General features: G+C 37.8%; 1 protein-coding gene across 2 annotated transcripts in view; it reads left to right on the top strand.

Annotated features, from left to right (window-relative positions):
• The window catches only part of LOC133325790 (serine/threonine-protein kinase NLK), a 204384-nt gene that overhangs the window by 30874 nt on the left and 154895 nt on the right, over positions 1 to 18615 (top strand). The gene's annotated exons all lie outside the window — the stretch shown is intronic.

Raw genomic sequence — 18615 nt, 5'->3', positions numbered from 1 at the left:
ACTCTAATAGGTGGCGCCACAAATAATTGAAAATAAAATTAAAAAACACAGATCGGATGTCAAAATGTCTAGCCCAAGAAGGGAGCTAAATTGTTATTTAATTAAGAATGTCATCTATGTATATGGTGCCCTGTGGAACATTGGATTTATAAAGCCTTTGGACAAATACCTACATATATGTACAAATTAATTTCCGAAATTTGATATAGCTATAAATTTCCATTTTTCCATATATATGGTGTGTTAGTATATTCCACCCACCCTTTGGCAATTGGAAATCTGAGCGATTTAAACTCTAAAAATGAGCTTAAGAGAGCCTGTTCTCTTTCCAGACATCACATTTATCCGACGAACATTAAGACGACCAATCGCCTCATATAACATATCTTGGATTATCCTTAAGTCAATTTTAATTCCGATCCCTCCTAATATCCCAATCAGCCCATCTCTCCCAAAATCTAATTTATGTTCGACACAAAATTGTACAAATATCCACTTTATTATGTCCGTCGGACACTTTGTCACTTGACAACTTTTCAAAGTAATCGCTACATTACATCGACGACGTTGTGGTGGATTTGACGAACAGCCTGCTCTAGCCTTCATGACTAAAAACCAAAGCTGTATGGTCGAAAAAAATAGTCATTGACGTCGTCGTCGACAAAACAACTTCATTGTCGCAATTAACAAGACAATAATTATGATTATCTTGTGTGCGGCATCACGTTTATCGACAATGTGATCATGACACATTTTAAAGTACATACATAGATACGGATACATATTCCAATTTTATTCGAACATATTTATGTTAGGAAATTGAAAATCTAATAAAATAACTTGAACAAATTTACTATAGACAAGGTGATGTGAGACTCTCACATACTCTCTATTGACGAACTGAAACAGGGAGTCCTCAAAGGATAGCCGAGCTGTAAACTTTTAGTTTATTAATATAAAAAATGATGTAGGTGTAGCTATAACACTGTGGCTCCAGGAGTCTTTATAGACGAACTGAAACCCAAGAAGTCTATAGAGGGAATTTTTACAACCGAGCAAAATTCTAGGTTTTTTTATAGACAAGCTTTATGGACAAGACAAGCCAGGGAGTCTATTGGGTCTGCAGTTCGAGACTCTGAAGACGTACTGAAGCCCATAGAGCCTTCATAGACGAGCTGAAGTTCAGGAAGTCTTTATAGACGAACTGAAACCAGGGAGTCCTTATCAGTCGTAAAAGTCCCTACAGACGAGCTTAAGTCCAGAGAGTCTTTATAGGCGAGCTGAATGTCAGAGGATATTTATAGGCGAGCTGAAGCTGACGCCAGGGAGTCTATTGAGACTCTACAGACGAGCTGAAGCCCAGGTAATCTTCGTAGACGGGCTGAAGCCCAGGTAATCTTCGTAGACGAGCTGAACCCCGGGAGTCTTCATAGATGAGCTGAACCCCGGGTGTCTTCATAGACGAACTGAAGGCCAGGGCGCGCAAAAACCCAGAGAGTTTTTATAGATGAGCTAAAACCAAGGTGTGCCTACAGACAGTCTTTATAGGCGAACTGAATGTCAGAGGATATTTATAGGCGAGCTGAAGCTGAAGCCAGGGAGTCTAATGACACTCTACAGACAATCTGACGGCCAGGGAATCTTCGTAGAAGAGCTGAACCCCGGGGGTCTTCATAGACGAACTGAAGGCCAAGGCCCAGAGAGTTTTTATAGATGAGCTGAAACCAGGGAGTGCCTACAGACAATATGCAGTGAGATACTCTACATACGAGGTGAATCTCATGGTGTCTTGTTAGACGAGCTGAAGTCCAGGTAGTCTTTATAGACGAGTTGAAGGCCAAAGTATCTTTATAGGCAAGTTGAAGGCCAAATGGGCCCCAGGGGGCATTTGAAGTGAATGGCACTGAAGTGAATGACAGACGAGCTGAAAGCCCATCATTGACGAAATAAAAGCCCATGGAATCTTTATAGAAGAGCTGAAGGACAGGGGGCCAACTGAAGGCGCAGGGAGAATATATAGATGAGCTGCAAAAACCTGTGAGTCTTTATAGATGAATTTAAGTGCCAGTGAGTCTGTTAAGACCACCTGAACAAAAAAAAAAAAGAAAAAAACTTGATAGATGAGGTGAAGCACAGGGAGTCTATGTAAAACAGCTTTATAAAGGCCAGAGGGTCTTTATAAAGGCCAGATGATCTTTATAAAGGCCAGAGGGTCTTTACAATCGAGCTGAAGTCCCGGGTATATTTATAGACGAGAAGAAGACCAGATAGGCTGTACTCAAGTCATAGAGACTCTATTGACGAGCTAAAGACACAAGCGGTCTATATGCCCGTAATTCCTTATATTCGAGAGTCAGGTGGTGGATAAAAATTATGTATTACAGTAGATATCGGATATAAGAAATTCAAAAAAAGCCGGAGATTTCTTTCTTATATACGTTTTTTTTCTTATATGGAATTATCTGATATAAGAAAGTTGTTTCTTATAAGCGTACATACATATAAAAATAATTGGTCTGTTCCCGTACTGCAAGAATCTACTATTTTTTACTGCGATAAAACTTTTTTCCTTTATAACATCGAAAAAAAAAATAGTAAAAACTCGTAGATTCTTGCAGCACAGGAACAGACCAAATGAATTTCTTTGTTGTTAAAAGTTACAGAATAGGCCAATAGGCCCTACAAAAAATCGAAATGAGCCAAATTTCTCTTTCACACTTGTGATGCAAAAGAAACGCACAAAATATAAATGTTTCTATAAATTTGTGTTTCTTTAAATTCTGCACTTTATGATGATTGCCTGTCATTTGCAATTTCTTCGTACAACGCCCTCCCATCCTGCCACACAACATTTCCCTTCGGGTTATTTTAATAACGCCGCAAGTTGAAAAACACTCCACAAAACACCACCTCCTCAACCACAACTTTTTTTTGCTGCTGATTATTTGTGGTTTACGGTATGTGTGTGTGTTTTGTTTTTGTTTGTTTTCAAAATCTGACACTGATAGTTCATGGACTTTTTCTCACTGGGACGATGTTACATCTTTTTTTTTGCCGTTTCTTTGCAGATTTTGTTTGGATTACTGTTTTTACTCACGCACTCGGTTGTTCTTAATATTTTCATATTCTTCTTCAGCGCTATGCATTGATACAGAAATGTGTGTGCATATATTATACAGTGGATATCGGATATAAGAAACTCAAAAAAACCGGAGATTACTTTCTTATTTGCGTTTTTTCTTATAGGGAATTATCGGATATAAGAAAGTATAAGCTCGGTGTTTTTGATAAACTTTCTTATATGCGATTTTTTCTTATATAAGATGTACTTATATCCGATATCTACTGTATATGGTATGTTCCCGTACTGCAAGAATCTACAATTTTTACTATTTTTTATTTCGATATCATAAATAACGAAATGGATATCTTAGTAAAAAATTAGTAGATTCTTGCAGTACGGGAACAGACCAATATGTTGTAAGTATTAGGGAGGAATAGAAAAAAATTGAAGATTAGCAAACCTTTAAATTATTAAAGGCCCCAGATTCCAGCTGCCAATTTGTATCCTCGTTCCTTTAATAAAACTCCGTAATGCATCTCACTGACGTGTTCCCTATACAGATTTCCCTAGATGAATTTGCATTCATTACATTCATACATATGTATATTCATGTGTATGTACCTGCAAATGTTATTATTTTAGATTCTAACTAAGCCCCGACGGTTGATGAATCTGTCACATTCATCCATTCACTTTTTTTCTACGCAGTGATAGATTGCATACTTCCTATTGTGCGGTTTACCGGCATTTCTCATGGGAAGTTCGTTGGCATAAAACCTTGAATTGCTTTGTTGTCGTTGTTGTTGTTGTATTTTCTGTGCATTATTTATTTTCAAATTGCATTTGCATTTCATATTTATCAGAAAATTAAAAATTTAATTGAGGAGATTTGTCAGGAGGAATGTTCTTTTCTTTGTTGTTATTGACGCGGAATTATTTGAACATTGTCTTTATAGAAGGGGGAGGGGAATCTCTTTAGCTAATAGACAAAATTCTAGACAAGCTGAAGACCAGGTAGTCTTTACAGACGAACTGGAGGCCAAAGATTCTAGAGGAAATAAACGATCAGGCCATGCTGAAGCCATGGATTCTTTATAGACGACAATGACAATGAGTCTCTTTAAACGAGCTGAAGGGCCAGGGAGTTTCTATAGACGAGCTGTAGGTTCAGTGAGTCTTTATAGACGAACTGAACGTTCGGGGAATATTTATAGACGAACTGAAGGTTCGGGGAGTATTTATAGACAAGCTGCAGCCAAGAGAGTCTTCATAGACGTACAAAATGTCCAGGCTATCTTTACAGACTAACTGAAAGTCGAGCTTAAGGAATACTTTATAGACTTTATATAGTTGAAGGGTCAGTTAGTCCTTATAGACGATCTAAGTCGTAAGTCTTAATAGACAAAATTCTAGACAAGCTGAAGACCAGGACAATAACAATGAGTCTCTTTAAACGAGCTGAAGGGCCAGGGAGTTGCTATAGACGAGCTGAATGTTCAGTGAGTCTTTATAGACGAACTGAACGTTCGGGGAGTATTTATAGACGAACTGAACGTTCGTGGAGTATTTATAGACCAGCTACAACCAAGACAGTCTTAATAGACGTACAAAATGTTCAGGCATTCTTTGCAGACTAACTGAAAGTCGAGCTTAAGGAATACTTTATAGACTTTATATAGTTGAAGGGTCGGTTTGTCCTTATATACGATCTAAAGGGCCATGGAATCTATAAAGACAACCTGAGGGGTAAGACAATCTTTACAGACGAGTTGAAGGGCCTGGCAGCATTTATAGACGAACTAGCGTAAGGGTCAGGGAATCTTTATAGACGAGCTAAAGGATCGTGTAGTCTTTACAGGCGAGCTCAAGAGTAAGACAGCCTTTATAACAAACTGAAGGGTCAGGCAGCCATTATAGTCGAGCAGGAGGGTAAGTCTCTATAGAACTGCCAGGAGTGTCGGATTCTTTATAGAAGAGCTGGACGGTAAGTCTCTATAGACGAGCTGAATGGAGTCTCTATAGGGGAATGGTCAGGGAGACTTTATAGACGAGAGGAAGGGTCAGACAGCCTTTATCGACGTGCTGAAGGGTTGGAGTGTCCTTATAGACGAGCTGAAGGATCATGTAGTCTTTACAGGCGAGCTAAAGGGTAAGCCAGCCTTTATAGACGAACTGGAGTGTCAGATTATTTATAGAAGAGCTGAAGGGTAAGTCTCTATAGACGAGCTGAATGGAATCTCTATAGGCGAATGGTCAGGGAGTCTTTACAGACGAGAGGAAGGGTCAGGCAGCCTTTATAGACGAGGTAGGGGTCTGGGAGTCTTTATAGATAAAATGATAGGTCACTGAATCTTTATAGTCTATCTGTAGGGCCAGGAAGCCTTTATAGACGAGCTAGGTCAGTGAGTCTTTATAGACGATCTGAAGCATAAGAGAGGTTATATAAACGAGCTGAAGGGACATTGAGCCTTATAAGACGATCTCAAGGGAGTCTTTAAAGACGAGCCTTTATAGAGGAGCTGGTGGGTCAAGGAATTTTTATAGACTGAAGAGCCATGTAGCCTTTATAGACGAGCTGAAGGGTCAAGGAGTCGTTATAGACGAGCCAAAGGGTAAGACAGCCTTTATAGTTGAGATGAAGGGAGTCTTTATACAACAGAGTTATTATAGACTAGCTGAAGGGTCAGGCAGACTTTATAAACGAGAAGAGCTGGAGGGTAATTCTCTATAGACGAGCTGAATGGAGTATCTATAGGCGAATGGTCAGGGAGTCTTTATAGACGAGTGGAAGGGTCAGGCAGCTTTTATAGACGTCCTGAAAGGTCGGAGTGTCTTTATAGACTAAGGGGTAAGGCAGCCTTTATAGACGAGCTGAAGGGTCAGACAGCCTATATAGACGAGGTAGGGGTCTGGGAGTCTTTATATATAAGATGATAGGTCACTGAATCTTTATAGACTATCTGAAGGGTTAGGAAGCCATTATAGACGAGCTAGGTTAGTGAGTCTTTATAGACGATCTGGAGGATAAGAGAAGTTTTATAAACGAGCTGATGGGACATCAACCCTTTAAGACGATCTCAAGGGAGTCCTAAAGACGAACCTTTATAGAGGAGCTGGTGGGTCAGGGAATTTTTATAGACTGAAGAGCCATGTAGCCTTTATAGACGAGCTGAAGGTCAGGGAGTCGTTATAGACGAGCTAAAGGGTAAGACAGCCTTTATAGTTGAGATGAAGGGAGTCTTTATACACCAGAGCCTTTATAGACTAGCTGAAGGGTTTATAAACGAGCTGAAGTGGCAGGGAATCTTTGAAGACGATATGAAGGGGAAGACAGCCTTTATAGACGAGCTGAGGGACAGGGAGTCTTTATGGACGAGCTGAAGGACAGGGAGTCTTTTTAGACGAGCTGACGTTCTGATGGTGACGATCTAAATTATCAGGAGTCTTCATAGAAGTGGTGAATTGTCATAGAAGTGCTAAATTGTCGGACAGTACTTTTGAACGAGCTGAAGAGAGTCTTTTCAGTGAGTCTTTATAGATTTGATAAACGAGTAGAAGGGAGAGTGCTTAGAAGTGCTGAAGGTCAAGAAATCTTAATTGACGGGCTGAAGTTAGTCTTTATGGGGAAACTCAAAGGTGTATTTACAGACAAGTTGAAATTACACCCTCGACAATTTTTCTAGACGAGCTGATGGGGGTCTTTAAAGAGACTTCCAATACTGCAGAAGAATCTTTTTTCAATTAGAATCCATAAAAGTGAAATTCAAATGAATCTCGACATATGCATTGAAAGGTTTGAGAGAAGGGAATATTTATAGAGGAACAACAAATATTTCAATTATGTCGCTAAAATAATTATCTCCAGCGATTATTACTCAGTCATTAACAACGCATGCGAAACATTTTTTTTGTTTGAAGTCATCCATCAGTAATGTAACTGGTAAGCCTTAGCGGTCAGGATCAATGATACGGTTGTAGGAAATGATTACAGCAGACAAAGTCAAGACAAAAGGGCCAACAATCAAAGCGACCTGTCTGGTTTATCAGTCTCGTTTTCGGGAAGATGTGTGTGTGTGTGTGTTTGTGTGGATGGCTGCTTATAGTATCTTTAGTTGGTTGGGTGACTGACTCGACTTGACTGGTTGGTTAGTTAGTTGGTTGGTGTCGTGTCGTTTGAGAGTATCATGCACAACCGTACATGATTATGTGCACCTTCTTAAATGATCGTTGTTTTTTTTTTCATTTTTTTGTTAGGACAGACATAACAATCAGGTATTCTGTCCATTGTTTTGGTTACATGGAATATATGCACACACACACACACACCTAAGACTTAAAGTATTACTATAAGTATTGGTCATGCATGATGTCTGCCCTCTCCTGGGTGCGTGTCAAAACTTAAACTTGGGATAGGTTGGAGCACCCGCAAGGCGTTTTGCTGCTAAGGAAATTATGTATTAAAGAACACCAGCAGCAATAACCACAATGCTTGCTGACTGCAACGACAACGACCTCTTCAACCAAAAAATATATGTTTTTGCTGCAGTTGTTGTTGTTGTGGTCTTTGCCTCTTTTTATTTCATTCCATTTTATTCCATTGCTGCAGCATGGCAAAGAAGTGCCACAACGATGCATGTATGCCAGCGAACCAGCCTGCCTGATTATATCCACGCCTGGACAGGCTAGAATGTGTTTCAGTTGTTGTTTTTGTCATCATTTTCATTGTGGTTTTTGTTGTTGTTACTGTTGTTTTTTCTCTTATTATTCTTCTGCTTCTGCCAGGCACTTCCAATACTAATTTCATTTTGTTCAGTTCCCTCCCTTTAATTTGCAGTGCAGTTGTTTTGTTGTTGTTGGCAAAGTGCAATGAACGTCTGATTTTAGCACATTGGTGTGGTAATTTTTAATGGGCGGTGGAGGAAAATCTAGGGAATGGAAATTATTGTAGAGAAAATGTGGGGGAAGGTTTTCATATATGGTAGATATTCAAGAAAGGAACTGATATGAAAAGCGTAAAGGTGCCTTTAAACACGAAACGAAGGCTATAAAGTTTCGAACTGAATACTACGGCTGAAATGAGTCTCTATTGACGGTTGAATGATGTCTGTATAGACGATCTGAAAGGAGGCTTTATAGACGAGCTGATGTAAGTCTTTCATAGGCGAGCTGAAGGGAGTCTTTCAGACGAGCTGACGTGAGTCTCTTAAGTGTGTTTTTATAGGTTAGCTGAGGCACATTGAGGAGCTGAATGAGTCATTACATACGAGTTGCAGTGAGACTCTATAGAACAGCAGAAGTGAAAATCTATTGAAGAGCTGCAGCCAATGTGAAGGGTCAGGCAGTTTCTATGGGTTACCTGAAGGGCCAGGGAGTCTCTATAGACGAGCTGGAGGACCAGGGAGTATCCACAAAAGAGCTGGAGGGCCAGGGAGTATCCATAGACGAGCTGGAGGACCAGGGAGTATCCACAAAAGAGCTGGAGGGCCAGGGAGTATCCACAAAAGAGCTGGAGGGCCAGGGAGTATCCATAGACGATCAGAAGGGCTAGGGAGGCTCCTTAGACGAGCTGGTGGGCTACATAGTCTCCATAGACGAGCTGGATGGCCAGGGAGCCTCCATAGACGAACTGGAGGGCCAGTGAGTCTCTATAGATGAGCTGGAGGGCTAGAGAGTCTCCATAGACGACCAGAAGGGAGGCTTTATAGACGAGCTGATGTCAGGTTATAGGTTAGCTGAGGCACATTGAGGAGCTGAATGAGTCATTACATACGAGTTGCAGTGAGACTCTATAGAACAGCTGAAGTGAGAATCTATTGCAGAGCTGCAGCCAATGTTAAGTGTCAGGCAGTTTCTATGGGTTCTGAAGGGCCAGGGAGTCTCTATAGACGAGCTGGAGGAGCAGGGTGTCTCTATAAACGAGCTGGAGGGCCAGGGAGTATCCACAAAAGAGCTGGAGGGCCAGGGAGTATCCATAGACGAGCTGAAGGGCTAGGGAGTCTCCATAGACGAGCTGGTGGGCTACATAGTCTCCATACACCAGCTGGTGGGCTACATAGTCTCCATAGACGAGCTGGATGGCCAGGGAGTCTCTATAGGCGAGCTGGATGGCCAGGGAGTCTACATAGATGAGCTGGAGGGCCATGGAGTCTCTATAGACGAACTGGAGAGCCAGTGAGTCTCTATAGATGAGCTGAAGGGCCAGTGAGTCTCTATAGACGGGCTGGGGTGATAGGGATTCTCTGTAGATGAGCTGAAGGGCCAGGGACTTTCTATAGATGAGCTGAAGAGCCAGGGAGTTTCTATAGATGAACAGAAGTAAGTCTATATAGTGTCCGAGTCTTTAAGGGCCCAGGGTTTCTATAGACGTGCTGAAAACTCTGATATTACCCATGGACCCATGGACGAGGGTCAATGAGGTTCCAAAGTGAGCCAAAAAGGTCAAATTCAGCGATGGAGCTACAATTTGGCATTCCGATCTTTCTAGGATAATGAAAAACAGAAAGTTCTCGAAATGTTTCATCCTTGATTTTGGATGATATTTCCATATTGGACGGTAATTTTTCTCTGGTTATATGTTTTTTGGAATCATATTATGTCGAACAAGTATTAATTGATCATCAAACACATGTTGCACAGCGTAAATCACTGTGCAGCAACATGTTTCGTAGATTCGAAGAAGAAAAAAAAAACTAGTCATGAACCTTGATCCTTTCATTCATGCCATGTGTACGTGTGTGTGTGCGGATTTGTGCCTAAACGTATATGGTTACTTCTCTACCTGCCTACCAAGCATGCGTGTCAAGTCGCATATAAATATATTTTCTTCCTTCTACAAACATGATTCTTCTTCTTTTCCTTGTTATTGTTATTGGTGTCTTTGTTTTTTGTTGTTATTCTTTTGAAATGTTAGCCAAAGATAAATTAGTGTTGTCCTCATTGTCTTCGACATTTTTGTGATCCTCGAAAAATATGTTGTGTATGTTCGTTTGCTTTTCGGGAGTTTTTGCCTTTCTGTTCGCCTTAGCAGATGAGAGTTTCTAGAAAACAATACGATTTGTGAAGAGAAACGAAACTCGCAAAGAAACAGCTGCTGTTTCAATTTCAAAATATAGGGGCTCCCTAAATGGAATATAGTTTTTGAAACAAGGAAACATAATCAAAACCAAAAGCAAAAAAAAAAAATGAAAACACCAGGTGCATTCCACTTTTATGGTTGCTTCTGTTTATTAACTAGTTCTTCGTGGTTGTATGGATGTTTACCTGTTCGGCAGGATTTATTCGATGTTGCTTTGGGTTTTTATAGTCGTATCCTCTTGATATCCTTGTATGCTTTCTTATTTTTTGCTTTTTCGCCCTTTAAAGCCCTTTTCGTAATGTGATCGATAAAAGGAGGGGGTTCGAATTATTACTTACGTTCATTTTGCGAAATATTGAAACTATTTCGAAAATTTATATTTTTCGAAATACCTAATTTAAATAATTTTTTGTATTTACATTTTATTTAGTGTAGGAATTTTTATACAAAAATGTTAGCCAGTTATTTTAATAGAAACCGTTCAGCTTCGTTTTTCTATACGGTTGGGGTCTTTGACATACCGAAAAGAGGGCGACATCTTTATAAGGGACCTATACACAAACTGGACGTATACAGAACCAAGAAGTCGGTATCATGATAGGAGAGGCTAATTTAATGCAAATTATTGGCAAAGCGTTTTTTGTACTCCGAGGAAAAGAAAACCCCATATACAGGCATTTAGGTTGGAAAATGCAGACAGGATCATTAACACATAGGAAATGGCGTGGGTTTTTTGTAAGTATACTGTGTTAGGATCTTTAACATACCGAAAATGTGACTGAATCTTTATAAGAAGACATTGTCAAGAAATGGGTGTATTAGACCATTCTTCGAGAAAAAGTGTTTTAACCATCAATAAGCCTTAAAGTCAAATTCCAGCCGATTCTCTTGTAGAAAAAGTTAATATTTGAAATGATCGGAACTTTATATTTTATATTTCAAAATATATAGCTATAATAAAAATTCTTGCAAAGAAGTTTTCTATTAACCAAGAACTCGGAATACAAAATTACACCGAAAATTCTGTTAGAAAATCTGGCGAAATTTTTAAAAAATTTTGGGGAATAATTAGCTACTTGATACCCCAAAACGAGGACCAACATTGAAAATGTTCCGCCAAGGAATTCGTGTCTATGGACAAGCCTCAGGGTCAGGGTATGTATATATATGCGAGCTGTAAGGCTAAAAAGTCTCTATAGACGAGCTGAAAGGTCCTGGAAGTCTCTATAAGAGTTTGTCCCTATATACGAACCTAAGTGAGTATTTATCGATAATGAATTCTCTATAGATGAGCTGTAGGGTCATTGCGAAATGTCTATAGATGAGCTGTAGGATCATTGAGAAATGTCTATAGACGATCTGACGTCCTAGGGAGCTGAAGGTTCAGGTCAGAGTCTCTATAGACGAGCTGAAGGACCAGCGAGTCTCTGTAGATTCTCAGGGATTCTCTATAGAAGAGTTGAGCACCCAGAAAATATCTATAGGAGGATCATGGAGTCTCTGTAGGCGAGCTGAAGGGCCAGGGAGTGGCTTTAGACGATCTAAAGAACAAGGGAGTGCCTTTAGACGAGCTGAAGATCCAGGGAGTCTCTGTATATCCTCAGGGATTCTTTATAGAAGAATTACCAGAGAGTCTCTATAGACCAGCTGATGTGTGTTGAAGAGCTGAAGATCCAGGGAGTCTCTATAGAAGAACTGCGTGGCCAGGGAATCTCTATAGACGAACTGAAGTTAGTCTTTATAGACAAGGGATTCTCTACAGACGTGGTGCTGTAGGGTCAGGGAGTGTTTTTAGACGAGCTGTAGGGTCAGGGAGTGTATATAGACGAGCTAAAGAGCGAGGGAGTCTGTATAGACGAGCTGAAGGATCGGGTTGTTTCAATACTCGAGCTAAAGGGTGAGATGAGCTGAGAGGCCAGAGAATCTATATAGACAGGTTGTAGTGCCGGAGAGTTTCTATAGACGAGCTGTCAAGACAGGGAGTCTATAGACGAGTTGTTGGGCCAGGGAGATCCAGAAAGAATCCCTGAGAGTATCTATAGGAGGGTCAGGGGGTCTTTATGGACCAGCTGATGTGTGTTGAAGAGTCTGGAAGTCTCTAAAGACGAGCTGAAGATCCAGGGAGTCTCTATAGAAGAACTGCGTGACCAGGGAATCTCTATAGACGAACTGAAGTTAGTCTTTATAGACAAAGGATTCTCTACAGACGTGCTGTAGGGTCAAGGAGTGTTTTTAGACGAGCTGTAGGGTCAGGGAGTGTATATAGACGAGCTGTAGGGTCAGGGTGTGTATATAGACGAGCTAAAGGGCGAGGGAGTCTGTATAGACGAGCTGAAGGATCGGGTTTTTTCAATTCACGAGCTAAAGGGTGATATGAGCTGAAAGCCAGAGAATCTATATAGACAGGTTGTAGTGCCAGAGAGTTTCTATAGAAGAGCTGTCAAGATAGGGAGTCTATATAGAGTTGTTGGCCCAGGGAGTCCAACATACGTCATGAAACCTCGAGCCAGATGGATTTTAATGTTATGCGCCGATGCTCCTCAGACCATTTGCTGTCAGCTTGCTAGCAGTAGATTTCTTTTTGCTAATTGAACAGCCAGTAGGTGGTCTTTCTGGTAGCCCCCATATAACGGCACCTTCTAATTTTCAGTATTTTGGGGGTTTTGATCGTATTTTTCCACCGAATAGGCTGCAATTTAGTATTTTGCGTTCTTAATAGGTACCGAATTTCTCCACAAAAAATTATGAATATAGGTCCATTTTTTCGGTTAGCCCCCATATAAGGGTACCCCCAATATTCGGTATTTTGGGGTTCTTGAGCGCGTTTTTCAACCGAATTCGCTGCAATTTGGTATTTTGTAGTCGTATATGGTAACAAATCTCCCTACCAAAAATTATTTATATTCACCCCCTTTTTGGGGTAGTCCCTATATAACCCCATTTTTTTATATTAAAATAGTTATCTAATTTGTTCCGCGTTTTGGGTTTGGTTCTAAGAGTCTGTCGTAATCATTTAACCTGCGGAGGATATCGAGATAAAGTTAGAACGTAAGGTTCGATAATGAACTATACATGAACTATAACCCGCATTTAGGCCTAGCACCTGTGTGGATGGTATCAGAGGGAGTGGACCCATAGTCCACATTTTCGAACCTGAACTAAGTTTGGAAGAATAATAAGACAGGCACAGGTTGGATGAAATCAACATTTTCTGGAAAATAGTTCACATTATGGTTTTGGTATTTTCCCTACATTTTCATTTCAACTACCTTTTAGTATAAATATGGTGGAGGGTATCCAAAGTTCGGCCCGGCCGAACTTAATGCTTTTTCACTTGTTTCTATTATTTTTTATGTATTTTAACTTACTGAACATGTTGTATCAAAAACTCAGTTTTTAGAAAAAGTGGACTTATTGCCTTTTCACGTTATATTTATGGATTAACTCTCTAAGGGTCCATAAATCATTTTTTAGCTACCAAATAATTTAAAGTCGATTAAGAACATTGCTATCAAGGAAATATATTCAGACCAATGTTTATATCTTACCTCTTGTATATCGGTGTTCCTTAATTATTAATGATTCTCAATTCTGTATTTAAAAAATTGTATTTTATTAATAATTTATCCCTTCGTAAACAGTGGAATATTTAGTAATTGCCCTAGAGAAAAAAAAAACGAAACAAAGAACCTCGATGAGTAAATAAAACATTTCTAATCTCTGTTTTATAATGGCCAATAGAGGGCATATGCTGGAGATCGGTTGATGGTCATACAGATTGCCTACCATTTAAGCGAAAAAACGCAAAAAAAACAAGATAAATGAACGGCAGAAGGCATCAAAGAACCAAATACAAACGTTTACAAAATATGGGTAGTAAGCAAAAAACCAAAAATGGAAAACGAAAAAACCAAAAAATAAAAGACCACTGCCAGCCAAACAAGTGTTGACAACATTTCCAGTGCTAATGCGTCTGTTCTTCATCGCTGTTGGTTGGCCTATTCGTTATCATGTTGATGATGATGGCGACTATAACGACGATGACAGTGACAAGATGGAGGCCATCGATGTCGCGTTGATGATAACGATTTGTTAAATGACTTTTGAACCGCTCAAATTTCATGTTAGAGTCGATGTTTTACTTTTTGCCGTTGCTCGTTTCTAAACTCTTCGTTTTGTAGTGGTTTTTGTCATTCCTAAGGCGAAGTTTGTTTTTTGGCTTTACCACAGCTTAGTTGACGTATTTATAAACATCTGCATGAAATAGTAGGGGGCAGAGCAACGAGTAGAGTTGTTTTTTGTAATCTTTAAGGGGGGCTTAGAATGTTTGTAATTTGATTCGAAAAAAATAAAAACTTAAATCGTCGCTGAACACTTGAAAACCTATCTATAGCTGTGTTAGTCGTTCTACAATTTTTCTTCACATGGAACTTCTACTTATCGAAAATTAATTATATTAGGACTGTGTCAAAATATGTTTTTTAAATATTTTGTTAACGTTTCAAAACCCGGAATGCCAAATTACAGCCCCTAACATTCAAAAATACAGAAAGTGTGTCGGCGTCTATGTTAAAATGAAAGGCCATCAAAATTATCTAAATTTGGTATAAGCCTCTAAAACCCGAAATGCCAAATTACTAAATCTTCGGTAGAAAAAGCATATAAAACCTTTAAAATACCGAAAATAGGGCGGTACCTTTATGTGGAAACTATGTAAAAACATATTTCAAATTTCTTTTAGGGGTCGCCCACCTTTCTCGATGTGTAAAAAATATCATATAGTTTTTTTGATTTAATTCAAATCTCCACTAATTCAAGAATGTCCCTATAAAATTTCAAACGAAAATTTTTTTGAAGATATAGCCGATATATTGTGTTACCATCAAGTGACAGCAAGAGTGATTCTCAAATTTAAAACGCATTTTTCTCGAACATTGTTTTTATTAATGCCGGACACGATAACTCAAAAACTAATAATCCAATCGGTTCCAAATTTGTACATAGTATTCGTCATGAAATTTGGCCCAACTGATTGTTTTGTTACTTGAATCGTTATTGTTAAATTTGGAAGAAATCGGTTCAGATTTGGATATAGCTCCCATATATAATTTCGTCCGATTTAATGTAAATGGTGCGCCAAAGTCCCTATATATCTTTCGATTTGCACGAAATTTGGCACAGCGTAATGAATAACGTCTATAATGATGTGATTTAAGTTTCCTGAAAATCGGTTCAGATTTAGATATATCTCCCATATATAGTTTCTTTCGATTTCATGTAAATGGTGCACCAAAGTCCCTATATATCATTCAATTTGTACGAAATTCGCGTATTGAATTGAGTCTAGAGTGATGTCTGCCAAGTTTCGTGAAAATCTTTGGTTCACAAAGTTCGACTTTTTTAGTATACGGAGGTTGCCTAGGTAAAAGAGGCATCACTCGCAAAACGCAAAAAATCGCAACTTGAAATAAATTGGAAATAACTCATTATTTATCACTTAATTTATGTGCAAAAAGGTCATATTGTGTCATTTTTAATAGCTTACTGAAAGTCAATCTATCAAATTACTTTAACTCTTTAAAGTCTTCATAGGATAAAGGGCTATTTTCAAGTATAGTGTCGCTAACATAAAAATGTTTTGATTTAATATAAATATGCTCACGTGTATCTATATTTTCCATTTCACACTAATTAATTATTGTAAACACAATCGAAATAATACGCACACAAAATTGACTAAGCACTACTGAAATGTAAGCATATTTATAGAATAAATTGTATTGAGTGACTTGCACGTCCAGATGTTTAACGGTACTTTATATTTAGCACTAATAAATATCACGTGTCTCTATTTTAGAGTGTTCTAAATACAAAAACAACAACAACCCTTTGATTTTTTTCAATTTTGCACAGAAAAACCAGTCATTTGACCTATAGTGCAGCCCAATGTAAATCTTGAAATTTTTAAATCGTGAATGGAAGAGGTCCCCTTAAATAAGTTTTTAATCCTTCAATGATCTGGAAATCCGAATTACACTCCCATCAGATGGAAAATGCGGTTATTAATTTTCAAATTCTGAAATGGCACGGCATCTTATTATTAGGGCTTTGTCAAATAATGCGAATTTTATAAAATACCAACGACAACCTCCAAATATTCGGATTGCCTTGAACAATAGAAAATTAGCCTTATTAAGAAAGACGCTATTTTTTCAAAAAACAAAAAAAAAAAAAAAAAAAAACAATTCATTAATATCGCAACTATTTTCTTACTTTGCTCTATTTTACCTCTGTTTGCGCTCATGATTCCTTTCTCTCTTATTGTGACAAAAACAAAAGTATTTTTCTCAATAAAAAACACCACGGCCATCGTTGCACTATAGGTCAAATGACCACTGCACAAAATTAATAGCGGCAACTAAATCATAGTATTCATCACGAAATTTGGCCTAACTGATTTTTTTGTTACTAAAATTGTTATGGTTGAATTTGGAAGGAATCGGTTCAAATTTGGATATAGCACCCATATATATGTTCATCCGATTTCAGGTTTAAAATGCATCAAATAGGTAATATACAACGGATTGCGATGAAATTTGGTTTGTTCGATTTGTTTTGAACCTGCATATAAGTGTGTCGAATTTGGTTCAAAGCGTTTCAGATTTAGATATATCTCCAATATATATGCTCTATCCGATTTCACGTCTATGTAACTCAAAACCCACAAAATACATCCGATCATCGTAAAATTTAGTTTGCATGTTTTTTATAGGCTAACAACAACTCAGAAAAATTTGTTTCAGATCGGGTCAGATTTAGATATAACATCCATATATATGTTCCATCCGATTTTACGTTTAAACCACGCCAAAATCACAATATACACCCGATCATAACGAAGATCAAAAATGTCTCAGCCAAATTTGGTTCAAATCGGATCTGATTTAGATATAGCTCTCATATATATGTTCTATCCGATTTCAACTATCACTCTTTTGCATTATACCAACCTTTTGAAGAGTTATATTCTAGAAGGAAAGCTAGAGCTTCATCCGCAGAAAGTGGAATAGGCTTTTGGGTTTCTTGGGGTGTCACGTTTCTCAGTTGAAAGGTCAGTAGCTTCTTTCCTTTTACTAAATTCAAAGTTTTTATTAGGTGCCGTTTTTTCAGAACAATTCTTAAACGGCATATACATTAGAACTTTTTATCGGGTTAACCTTCTTTATGAGGATTTATTTGACATATATACAAAAGAAAATGACAAATGACTGTTAAGGAAAAAATTTAAATCCGAATATAGCCATTCATGATTTTTGACTTTGAAAACATTCATGTTTCTGTGACATTTTTACCAACTTTGGGCTAATTTTCAGCTAAATAAATGAACTGTTTGCTTTAAATATTTCTCTCTTTCATCCGAAATGTTGTCGACATCAATTTTGCTCACTTAATGTTTGAAAACAGCATCAGCTTTTTTTATTTTGTTACCTTCTTTTCGCCATATTTCAAAAAGATCGATTTTTTTACGTAGGTTGCCTAGAAAAAGAGGCATTACTCTCAAAACGCAAAAAATCGCAACTTGAAATAAATTGAAAATAACTCATTAGTTATCACTTAATTTATGTGCAAAATTCAAAGAGGTCATATTAAGTCATTTTTTTAAAGTTTACTGAAAGTCAATATATCAAATTACTTTGACTCTTTAAAGTCTTCGTAGGCAAAAGGGTTATTTTCAAGTATAGTGTCCCAAACATAAAAACGTTTTGATTTAATATAAATATGCTCACTTGTATCTATATCTTCCATTTTACACTAATTAATTATTTTAATCACAATCGAAATAATACGCACTCAAAGTTAACTAATCACCACAAAAATATAAACATATTTATAGAATAAATTATATTGAACGAATTGCACGGCCAGATGTGTAACGGTACCTCATATTTAGCACTAATAAATATCACGTCTCTCTATTTTGGAGTATTCTATATACAAAAACAACAACAACAACAACTCGTGAAAAGCGACACTTTGATTTTTTCAATTTTCCAACCTCTGCATTAATATTACAAAATTCGCATACGTATTTTCCAAATTATTTCGATATAAATGCCAAAAAACAATATGTAAAACAATTGTTTTACGCAGAACATGAACTTGTAAAAAATATGAAACGAGACAAGACATAAAAAAGAAGAAGAAAAAATTAAATTAAAATAGAAAAAATAATTCTAAGAATTTTTTGCCATATAGAGAAACCCACGACCAAACCATCCAACCAACATTCCAAAGTTGTTTTGTCACTATATATGAAAAGAAACCAGTATTAAAAATTTTATTTATTGCATTCATAAAATTAAGAAATCCCGACATTGGCAACACTTTCTGAACCCTATTCATATAATATACGAATTATTTTTTTCTGCTTTTTGATGAAGCCTAGGTCAAAACGTACTTTTCACCGTCCAAGAAC

Source organism: Musca vetustissima, unplaced genomic scaffold (assembly GCF_032173495.1).
Source record: "Musca vetustissima isolate MV318-11 ecotype Yass unplaced genomic scaffold, APGP_CSIRO_Mvet_v1 utg12994, whole genome shotgun sequence".
Lineage (NCBI taxonomy): Eukaryota > Metazoa > Arthropoda > Insecta > Diptera > Muscidae > Musca > Musca vetustissima.
Note: the sequence above shows the minus strand (reverse complement) of the source record. Positions and strands in the feature narration are given on the sequence as shown.